The sequence below is a fragment of the Oncorhynchus gorbuscha genome, linkage group LG13, assembly GCF_021184085.1.
Source record: "Oncorhynchus gorbuscha isolate QuinsamMale2020 ecotype Even-year linkage group LG13, OgorEven_v1.0, whole genome shotgun sequence".
NCBI classification, from domain to species: Eukaryota; Metazoa; Chordata; class Actinopteri; order Salmoniformes; family Salmonidae; genus Oncorhynchus; species Oncorhynchus gorbuscha.
This window is the reverse complement of record NC_060185.1, coordinates 102562612-102574788: the sequence shown is the minus strand read 5'-3', so window position 1 is coordinate 102574788 and position 12177 is coordinate 102562612. Positions and strand designations below refer to the sequence as shown.

At 71.5% G+C, this 12177-nt stretch overlaps 1 pseudogene; it reads right to left on the bottom strand.

The window, feature by feature from the left end:
* Positions 1 to 12177, bottom strand: part of LOC123994235 — a 50028-nt pseudogene that overhangs the window by 19329 nt on the left and 18522 nt on the right.

The window sequence follows — 12177 nt, the reverse complement described above, 5'->3', positions numbered from 1 at the left end:
GACGACGGCAGCGAGCGACGGCGGCGGCGGCAGCAACGACAACAGCCCAGCGAACGGCGGCGGCAGCAGCAACGACAACAGCCCAGGACGGCGGCGGCGGCAGCAACGACGGCAGCCTAGCGATGACGGCAGGCAGCAACGACAGCAGCCCAGCGACGGCGGCGGCAAATCGACAACAGCCAGCGACGGCGGCGGCAGCAGGCGACGGGCGGCAACGACAACAGCCTCGGCGACGGCGGCGGCAGTAACGACGGCAGCAACGACAACAGCCCAGCGACGGCGGCGGCAGCAGCAACGGCGACGGGCAGGCAACGACGAAACAGCCCAGCGACGGGCGGCAGCAACGAGCAACGACGGCGGCAGCAGCGACCAGCGGCGGCGGCAACGACAACAGCCTAACGACGACGGCAGGACAGCAGCCCAGCCTAGCGACGGCGGCGGCAGCAACGCAACAGCCGAGCGACGGCGGCGGCAGCAGCGACGCACGGGCGGCAACGACAAGCAGAGGCGACGGCGGCAGCAGCAGCACGACGACAACGGCGGCAGCAACGACGACGGCGGCGGCAGCAAACGACAGCAGCAGCAGCGACGGCGGCGGCGGCAACGCAGCAACGACGGCGGCAGCGGCAACGACGACAGCCCAGACGGCGGCGGCAGCAGCAACGGCGACGGCAGCAACGACAACAGCCCAGCGACGGCGGCGGCAGCAGCGACGACGGCAGCAGCAGCGAGACGGCGGCAGCGACGGCGGCAACGACGACAGCCCAGCGACGATTTGCGGCAGCAGATTGAACAGCCAGCAGCAACGACGGCGGCAAACGACAACAGCCCAGCGACGGCGGCGGCAACACGACGACGGCAACGACAAGCAGCCCAGCGACGGCGGCAGCAACGACGACGGCAGCGGCAACGACGAACAGCCCAGCGAACGACGGCGGCAGCAAGACAACGACGACGGCAGCGATAGCCTAGACGACGGCGGCGGCAGGCAGAGCGCGACGGCAGCGACGGCGGCGGCGGCAAACGACAACAGCCCAGCGACGGCGGCAGCAGCGGACGGGCGGCAACGACAACAGCCCGGCGGCGGCGGCGGCAGCGAACAGACGGCAGCAGCGACGGCGGCGGCAGGCAACGACAACAGCAACGACGGCGGCGGCGGCAGCAGCAACGACGGCGGCGGCAGCGGCAACGACACGACGCCCAGCGACGACGGCGGCGGCAGCAGCAACGACGGCGGCAGCAGCGACGGCGGCGGCAGCAGCACGATGACGGCAGCAACGATCGACGGCGGCGGCAGCAACGACAACGAGCGACGGCAGCGGCGGCAGCGGACGACGGCGAACGCAGCAGCAACGACGACGGCGGCAGCAACGAGACGGCGACGCGGCAGCAACGACGGCGGCAGCAGGCAGCAGCAACGACGGCGGCGGCAGCAGCAACGACGACAGCCCAGCAGCGGTGGCGGCAGAACGACGGCAGCCTGCAGCAGCAACGGCGGCAGCAGCAACGACAACAGCCAGCAACGCGACGGCAGCGGCAGCAGCAGCAACGACGACGGCAGCGCAACGACAACAGCCCAGCGACGGCGGCAGCAACGACGCAGCCTAACGACGACGGCGGCAGCAACGACAACAGCCCAGCGACGGCGGCAGCAGCAGCAACGACGACGGCAACGATCACAGCCCAGCGGCGGCGGCAGGCGCAACGACAACAGCCCAGCGACGGCAACGAGCGACGGCAGCAGCAACGACGACGGCAGCAACGATAACAGCCCAGCGACGACGGCGGCAGCAACGACGACTTAACAGCAGCAAGCGACGGCGGCAGCAGCAACGACGAAACAGCCTAGCGACGACGGCGGCGGGCAACAACGACAGGCAGCGACGGCGGCGGCAGCAGCGACGACGGCACGACGGCAGCCCAACGACGACGGCGGCAGCAGCAGCAACGACGACAGCCCAGCGACGGCGGCGGCAGCAGGACGACGGCAGCAGCAACGACGACAGCAGCGAGCAAGCGACGGCGGCGGCAGCAGCAACGCACGACGGCGGCAGCAACGACGACAGCAGCCCAGCGACGGCGGCGGCAGCAGCGACGGCGACGGCAACGATAAACAGCCCAGACGACGGCGGCGACAGCAGCAGGGGCGGCGGCGGCAGCAACAACAGCCCAGCGACGGCGGCGGCAGCAGCAACGACAACAGCCCAGCGACGGCGGCGGCAGCGAACGACGACGCGGCAGCAGCAACGACGACGGCAGCAGCAACGACGACGGCAGCGGCAGCAACGACGACGGCGGCGGAACGACGGCACGGCAGCAGCAACGACGGCGAATCGCGCGCGGCGACGGCAGCAGCAACGACGACGGCAGCCAGCCCAGCGACGGCGGCGGCAGCAACGACGACGGCAGCGAGCAGCGATTGCGGCGGCAGCAACGACAACGGCCCAGCGACGGCGGCGGCAGCAGCGACGACGGCAGCAAATGACGACGGCAGCAACGACGGCGGCAGCAACGACAACAGCCCAGCGACGGCGGCGGCAGCAGCAACGACGACGGCAGCAACAGCCCACGACGGCGGCGGCAGCAGCAGCAACGACGGCGGCAGCGACGGCGGCGGCAGCAGCAGCAACGACGACGGCAACGACAACAGCCCAGCGACGACGGCAGCAGCAGCAACGACGACGGCAGCACCAGCGACGGCAGCGACGGCGGCAGCAGCGGCAGGCACGACAAACAGCCCAGCGACGGCGGCGGCAGCAGCAACGACAACGGCAGCAGCGGCAGCGGACGGCGGCAGCAACGACAGCAACGACGACGGCAGCAACGACAACAGCCCAGCGACGGCGGGCGGCGAGGCAGTGATAACAGCCCAGCGACGGCGGCGGCAGCAAACGACGACGGCAGCAGCGACGGCGGCAGCAGCAACGACGGCAGCAGCAACGGCGAAGCGACAACAGCCTAGCGACGGCGGCACGGGCAGGGCAGCAACGACGACGGCAGCCAGCAGAGGACGACGGCGGCAGCAGCAGCAACGACGACGGCGGCGAACGAACAGCCCAGCGACGGCGGCAGGCAGCAGCAACGACGACGGCAGCGAAGCGCGACGGCAGGCAACGACGACAGCAGCAACGACGGCGGCAGCAGCAACGACGGCAACGGCAGCAGCGACGACGGCGGCAGCAACGCAGCAGCCTAGCGACGGCGGCGGCAGCAACGACAACAGCCCAGCGACGGCGGCGGCAGCAACACGACGGCGGCAGCAGCAACGACGGCGGCAGCAACGACGACAGCCCAGCGACGGACGGCGGCAGCAGCAACGACGGCGGCAGCAGCAGCAACGACGACGATTAACAGCCCAGACGACGGCGGGCAACGACGACGGCAGCAGCGACGACGGCGGCAACGACAACAGCCCAGCGACGGCGGCGGCAGCAGCAACGACGACGGCAACGACAACAGCCCAGCGACGGCGGCGGCAGCAGCAACGACGACAGCCCAGCAACGACGGCGGCAGCAGCAGCGACGATTTGGCGGCAACGACGACGGCAGCAGCACGGCGACGGCAACGACAGCAGCCAGCGACGGCGGCAGCAGGCAACGGCGGCGACGGCAACGACAACAGCCCAGCGACGGCGGCGGCAGCAACGACAACAGCAGACGACGGCAGGCGGCAGCAACGACGACGGCAGCGACGCGGCAGCAACGACAACAGCCCAGCGATGCGACGACGGCAGCAGCAGGGCACGACGGCAGCAGCGACGACGACGGCAGCGGCGGCAGCAACGACGACGGCAGCGACAACAGACGACGGCGGCGGCAGCAGCAGGCACGGGACGGCAACGACAACAGCCCAGACGGCGGCAGCAGCAACGACGACGGCAACGACAACAGCCCAGCGACGGCGGCGGCAGCAGCACGACGGCAGCGACAACAGCCCAGCGACGGTGGCGGCGGCAGCAACGACGACGGCAGCAGCAGCCAGCGACGGCGGCGGCAGCAGCAACGACGACGGCAACGACAACAGCCCGGACGGCGGCAGGCAGCAACGACGGCAACGACGACAGCAGCGACGGCAGCAGCAGCAGGCGACGGCGGCAACGACGGCAGCCCAGCGACGACGGCGGCAGCAGCAGACAACGACGGCAGCGACGGCAACGACGCAGCAACGACAACAGCCCAGCGACGACGGCGGCAGCAGCAACGACGACGGCAACGATAACAGCCCAGCGACGGCGGCGGCAGCAACGACGAACAGCAGCAACACGACGGCAGGGCGGCAGCAACGACGACAGCAGCGACGGCGGCAACGGCGATGGCAGCAACGGGCGGCAACGAGCAACAGACGACGGCGGCGGCAGCAGCAACAGCCCAGCGACGGCGGCGGCAGCAGCAACGACGACGGCGACAACAGCCCAGCGACGGCGGCGGCAGCAGCAACGACAACAGCCCAGCGACGGCGGCGGCAGCAGCAGCAACGACGATGGGCAACGACAGCCCAGCGACGGCGGCGGCAGCAACGACAGCAGCGACGGCGACGGCAGGACAACGACCAGCGACGACGGCGGCAGCAGCAACGACGACGGCGGCAACAGCCCAGCGACGGCGGCGGCAGGCAGCAACGACGACGGCAGCGGCAGCAACGACAACAGCCCAGCGGCGGCGGCAGGCAGCAGCAACGACGACGGCAACGACAACAGCCCAGCGACGGCGGCAGCAGCAGCGACGACGGGCGGCAACGACAACAGCAGCAGCGGCGGCGGCGGCAGCAACGACGACGGCAGCAGCGGCAACGACGATGCAACGCAACGAGCGACGGCGGCGGCGGCAGCAGCAACGACGACAGCCAGCAACGACGGCGGCGGCAGCAACGACGACAGCCCAGCGGACGGCGGCAGCAACGACAACAGCCCAGCGGCGGCGGCAGCAGCACGACGGGCGGCAACGATAACAGCCCAGCGACGGCGGCGGCAGCAGCAACGACGACGGCAGACAACAGCCCAGCGACGGCGGCGGCAGGCAGCAGGCGGCGACGGGCGGCAACGACAACAGCCCAGCGACGGCGGCGGCAGCAACGACGAACAGCGACGGCGGGCGGCAGCACGAGCAGCCCACGACGACGGCAGCAGCAGCAACGACGAGCCCAGCGACGGCAGCAGCAACAACGACGGCAGCAGCAACGACGACGGCGGCGGCAGGCAACGACAACAGCCCAGACGGCGGCAGCAGCAACGACGACAGCCTAGCGACGACGGCGGCGGCAGCAGCGGCAACGGGACGGCAACGACAACAGCCCAGCGACGGCGGCAGCAGCAGCAACAGCAGCGACGGCGGCGGCAGCAACGACAACAGCCTAGCGACGGCGGCGGCAGCAGCGGCACGGCGGCAACGACGGCAGCCCAGCGACGGCGGCGGCGGCAGCAACGACGACAGCGGCGACGGCGGCGGCAGCAGCGACGGCAGGCGGCAACGACGACGGCAGCACAACGACGGCGGCAGCAGCAACGACAACAGCCCAGCGACGGCGGCGGCAGCAACGACAACAGCCGACGCGGCGGCAGCGAACGACAACAGCCCAGCGACGGCGGCGGCGGCAGCAACGACGACGGCGGCGACAGCAGCCCAGCGACGACGGCGGCAGCAACGACGGCAGCAGCGACGGCGGCGGCAGCAGCGGCGACGGCGGCAACGACAACGCCCAGCGACGGCGGCGGCAGCGACGACGACAGCCCAGCGACGGCGGGCGGCAACGACGACGGCAGCAGCAGCAGCGGCGACGGCGGCGGCAGCAAACGACGACAGCCCAGCGGCGGCGGCGGCAGCAGCAACGACGACGGCAGCAGCGACGACGGCGGCAAACGACGACAGCCCAGACGACGGCGGCGGCAGCAGCAACGGGCGGCAACGAACGACGACGGCCCAGCGACGGCGGCGGCAGCAGCAACGACGACAGGCAGCAGCGACGACGACGGCAGGCAACGACAACAGCCCAGCGACGGCGGCGGCGGCAGCAACGACGATGGTAGCGATAGCAGCCCAGCGACGGCGGCGGCGGCAACGACGACGGCAGCGACGACGGCGGCAGCAACGAGCGACGGCGGCAGCAGGCAGACGACGGGCAGCAACGATAACAGCCCAGCGACGGCGGCGGCAGGCAGCAACGAGCAGCCAGCGGCGGCGGCGGCAGCAACGACGACAGCCCAGCGACGGCGGCGGCAGCAACGACAGAGCGACGGCGGCGGCAGCAACGACAACAGCCTGAGACGGCGGCGGCAGGTGCAGCGGCAGGCAGCAACGACAACAGCCCAGCGACGGCGGCGGCGGCAGCAACGACGACGGCAACGATTGACAACAGCCCAGCGACGACGGCGGCAGCAGCAACGACAACAGCCCAGCGACGACGGCGGCAGCAACGACAACAGCCTAGCGATGGCGGCGGCAGCAGCAACGACGACAGCAGCGGCGCAACGGCGGCGGCAGCAGAACGGCGACGGCGGCAACGACAACAGCCCAGCGACGGACGGCAGCAGCAACGACAACAGACGACGGTGGCGGCAGCAGTGGACGACGGCAGACAATAAGCCCAGCGACGGCGGCGGCAGCAGCAACGACGACAGCAGCAGCAGCGACGACGGCGGCAGCAACGACAACAGCAGCAGCGACGACGGGGGCGGCAGCAACGACGACAGCCCAGCGACGACGGCGGCAGCAACGACAACAGCCGAGCGACGGCGGCGGCGGCAGCGACGACAACAGCCCAGCGACGACGGCGGCAGCAGCAGCGGCACGGGCGGCAACGACAACAGCCCAGCGACGGCGGCGGTGGTGGCAGCAACGACGACGACGGCAGCGGCAGCAACGACGATCAGCCCAACGACGACGGCGGCAGCGACGGCGACGACGGCAACGACGGCAGCCCAGCGACGGCGGCGGCAACAACGACGGCGGCAGCAGCAACAGCCTAGACGGCGGCGGCGGGCAACGACAACAGCCTACGACGACGGCAGGCGAGCAACGACGCAGACCCAGCGACGGCGAGCAGGCGGCGAACGGCGGCAACGGCAACAGCCCAGCGACGACGGCGGCAGCAACGACAACGGCGGCGGCAGCGACGGCGGCGGCAGCAGCAGCACGGCGACGGCAGCGACGACAGCCCAGCGACGGCGGCGGCAGCAGCAACGACAACAGCCTGACAGCGACGGCGGCGGCGGCAACGACGACAGCAGCAGCCCAGCGACGGCGGCGGCAACGACAGCAAGCGACGGCGGCGGCAGCAACGACAAACAGCCCAGCGGCGGCGGCAGCAGCAACGGCGGGCAGGCAACGACAACTTGGCAGCCCAGCGACGGCGGCAGCAGCAACAACGACAGCAGCAACGACAACAGCCCAGCGACGGCGGCGGCAGCAGCAACGACAGCCCAGCGACGGCGGCAGCAACGACAACAGCCCAGCGACGGCGGCAGCAGCAACGACGACAGCCTAGCGCGACGGCGGCAGCAGCAGCACGGGCGGCAACGACAAACAGCCCAGCGACGGCGGCAGCAACGACGACGGCAACAGCAGTGACGGCGGCGGCAGGCAACGACGATGGGCGGCGGCAACGACAACAGCCCACGACGGCGGCAGATCAGCAACGACAACGGCGAGCGGACGGCGGCGGCAACGACAAATCAGCCAACGACGGCGGCGGCGGCAGCAGCAACGACGACAGCCGCAGCGACGGACGGCGGCGGCAGCAGCGGACGGGCGGCAACGACAACAGCCCAGCGACGGCGGCGGCAGCAGCAACGACAACAGCCCAGCGGCGGCGGCAGCAGCAACGACGGCGGCAGCCTAGCGACGGCGGCGGCGGCAACGACGACAGCCCAGCGACGGCGGCGGCGGCAGCAACGACGACGCCCAGCGACGGCGGCAGCGACAGCGGCACGGGCGGCAACGACAACAGCCCAGCGGCGGCGGCGGCAGCAACGACAACAGCCCAGCGACGGCGGCGGCGGCAGCAGCGGCACGGGCGGCAACGACAACGGCAGCCCAGCGACGGCGGCGGCAGCGCAACGACGGGCGGCAACGACGACAGCCCAGCGACGGCGGCGGCAACGATAACAGCCCACGACGGCGGCAGCAACGACAACAGCCCAGCGACGGCGGCGGCAGCAGCAGCGGCGACGGGGCGGCAACGACAACAGCCCAGCGGCGGCGGCGGCGGCAGCAACGACAACAGCCCAGCGGCGGCGGCGGCAGCAACGACGAACAGCCCAGCGACGGCGGCAGCAGCAGCGGACGGGGGCGGCAACGACAACAGCCCAGCGACGGCGGCGGCGGCAGCAACGACAACAGCGAACGGCGGCGGCAGCAGCAGCGGTACGGCGGCAACGACAACAGCCCAGCGACGGCGGCGGCGGCAGCAACGACAACAGCCTAGCGGCGGCGGCGGCGGCAGCAACGACAACAGCCTAACGGCGGCGGCGGCGGCAACGACAACAGCCCAGCGACGGCGGCGGCGACGCAGCAACGACAACAGCCCAGCGACGGCGGCGGCAACGACAACAGCCCAGCGACGGCGGCGGCAGCAACGACAACGACAGCCTAACGGCGGCGGCGGCAGCAACGACGACAGCCTAGCGACGACGGGCGGCAACGGCGGCGGCAGCAACGACGGGCGGCAACGACGACAGCCCAGCGACGGCGGCGGCAGCAGCAACGACGACGGCTAGCGACGGCGGCGGCAGCAACGACGGCAGCCTAACGGCGACGGCGGCAGCAACGACAACAGCCCAGCGACGGCGGCGGCAGGCAGCAACGACAACAGCCCAGCGACGGCGGCGGCAGCAGCAACGACGGGCGGCAACGACAAACAGCCCAGCGACGGCGGCGGCAGCAACGACGACGGCGGCAACGATAGCAGCCTAGCGACGGCGGCGGCAGCAACGACGACGGCAACGACAACAGCCCAGCGACGGCGGCAGCAACGGCGACGGGCGGCAACGACAAACAGCCCAGCGACGGCGGCAGCAGCAACGACAACAGCCCAGCGACGGCGGCGGCGGCGGCAACGACAACAGCCTAGCGGCGGCGGGCGGCAGCAGCAACGACGGCGGCAACGACAGCCCAGCGACGGCGGCGGCAGCAGCAACGATGAACAGCAGCGATTTGGCAACGGCAGCAGCAACGACAACAGCCTGGCGATGGGCAGCAGCGACGCAGCCTAGCGACGGCGGCGGCAGCAACGACGGCAACAGCCTAGCGACGGCGGCGGCAGCAGCGGCAACGGGACGGCAACGATAACAGCCTAGCGACGGCGGCGGCAGCAGCAACGACGACAGCCTAGCGACGGCGGTGGCAGGCAGCAACGACGAACAGCCACGACGGCGGCAGCAACGACGACGGCAGCCCAGCGACGGCGGCGGCGGCAGCAGCGGCATGGGCGGCAACGACAACAGCCCAGCGACGGCGGCAGCAGCGGCACGCAACGACAACAGCCCAGCGACGGCGGCGGCAGCAACGACAACAGCCTAACGGCGGCGGCGACAACAGCCCAGCGACGGCGGCGGCAGCAACGACGACAGCCCAGCGACGGCGGCGGCGGCAGCAGCGACGGGCGGCAACGATAACAGCCTAGCGACGGCGGCGGCAGCAACGACAACAGCCCAGCGACGACGGTGGCAGCAGCAGTGGCACGGGCGGCAACGACAACAGCCCAGCGACGGCGGCAACGACGGCGGCAGCAACGACAACAGCCTAACGGCGGCAGCGGCAGCAACGATAACAGCCCAGGACGGCGGTGGTAGCAACGACGGCAGGACGGCGGCGGCGGCAGCGACGACGGGCGGCAACGACAACAGCCCAGCGACGGCGGCGGCAGCAGCAGCACGGGCGGCAACGACAAACAGCCCAGCGACGGCGGCGGCGGCAGCAACGACAACAGCCTAGCGACGGCGGCAGCAGCAGTGGCATGGGCGGCAACGACAACAGCCTAGCGGCGGCAGCAGCAGCGGCACGGGCGGCAACGACAACAGCCTAGCGACGGCGGCGGCGGCAGCAACGACAACAGCCTAGCGGCGGACGGCGGCGGCAGCAACGACAACAGCCCAGCGACGGCGGCGGCGGCAGCAACGACAACAGCCCAGCGACGGCGGCGGCGGCAGGCAGCAACGATAACAGCCCAGCGACGGCGGCGGTGGCAACGACAAACAGCCCAGCGACGGCGGCGGCAGCAGCAACGACAACAGCCTAACGGCGGCGCGGCAGCAACGACAACAGCCCAGCGACGGCGGCGGCAGCAGTGGTACGGGTGGCAACGACAACAGCCCAGACGACGGCGGCGGCAGCAGCAGCAACGGGCGGCAACGATAACAGCCCAGCGGCGGCGGCGGCGGCAGCAACGACAACAGCCCAGCGACGGACGGCGGCGGCAGCAACGACGACAGCTTTAACGGCGGCGGCAGCAACGACGACAGCCCAGCGACGGCGGCAGCAGCAACGGCACGGGCGGCAACGATAACAGCCCAGCGACGGCGGCGGCGGCAGCAACGATTAACAGCCCAGCGACGGCGGCGGCAGCAGCAACGACGACAGCCCAGCGACGGCGGCGGCGGCAACGACAACAGCCCAGCGACGGCGGCGGCAGCAGCAACGACGATGGGCAACGACAACAGCCTAACGGCGGCAGCAGCAACGACGGCAGCCTAACGGCGGCAGCAGCAACGACAACAGCCTAACGGCGGCAGCAGCAACGACAACAGCCTAGCGACGGCGGCAGCAGCAACGACAACAGCCTAACGGCGATGGCGGCGGTGGCAACGACGAACAGCCCAGCGACGGCGGCGGCAAACGACAACAGCCCAGCGACGGCGGCAGCAGCAGGGCACGGGCGGCAACGACAACAGCCTTAGCGACGGCGGCGGCGGCAGCAACGACAACAGCCTAGCGACGGCGGCGGCAGCAGCAGCGGCATGGGCGGCAACGACAACAGCCTAACGGCGGCAGCAGCAACGACAACAGCCTAACGGCGGCAGCAGCAACGACAACAGCCTCAGCGACGGCGGCGGCAGCAACGACAACAGCCTCAGCGACGGTGGCGGCAGCAACGACAACAGCCTAACGGCGGCGGCGGCAACGACAACAGCCCAGCGACGGCGGCGGCAGCAACGACAACAGCCCAGCGACGGCGGCGGCGGCAACGACAACAGCCCAGCGACGGCGGCAGCAGCAACGACAACAGCCTAACGGCGGCGGCGGCAGCAACGACAACAGCCCAGCGACGGCGGTGGCGGCAGCAACGACAACAGCCTAGCGACGGCGGCGGCGGCAGCAACGACAACAGCCTAGCGACGGCGGCAGCAGCAACGACGACGACAGCCTAACGGCGGCAGCAGCAACGACAACAGCCTAGCGACGGCGGCAGCAGCAACGGGCGGCAACGATAACAGCCTAACGGCGGCAGCAGCAACGACAACAGCCTAACGGCGGCAGCAGCAACGACAACAGCCTAACGGCGGCAGCAGCAACGACAACAGCCCAGCGACGGCGGTGGCAGCAGCAACGACAACAGCCTAACGGACGACGGCGGCGGCAGCAACGACAACAGCCTAGCGACGGCGGCGGCAGCAGCGGCAAACGACAACAGCCCAGCGACGGCGGCGGCGGCAGCAACGATAACAGCCCAGCGACGGCGGCGGCGGCGGTGGCAACGACAACAGCCTGCGACGGCGGCGGCAGCAACGACAACAGCCCAGCGACGGCGGCGGTGGCAGCAGTGGCATGGGCTGGCAACGACAACAGCCCAGCGACGGCGGCGGCGGCAGCAACGATAACAGCCTAGCGACGGCGGCGGCAGCAGCAGCGGCACGGGCGGCAACGACAACAGCCCAGCGGCGGCAGCAGCAGTGGCATGGGCGGCAACGACAACAGCCCAGCGACGGCGGCGGCAGCAGTGGCATGGGTGGTAACGATAACAGCCTAGCGGCGGCAGCAGCAGCGGCATGGGCGGCAACGACAACAGCCCAGCGACGGCGGCGGCGGCAGCAGTGGCATGGGCGGCAACGATAAACAGCCTAGCGGCGGCAGTAGCAGCGGCACGGGCGGCAACGACAACAGCCTAGCGGCGGCAGCAACGACAACAGCCCAGCGATTTGCGGCGGCAGCGGCACGGGCGGCAACGACAACAGCCCAGCGGCGGCG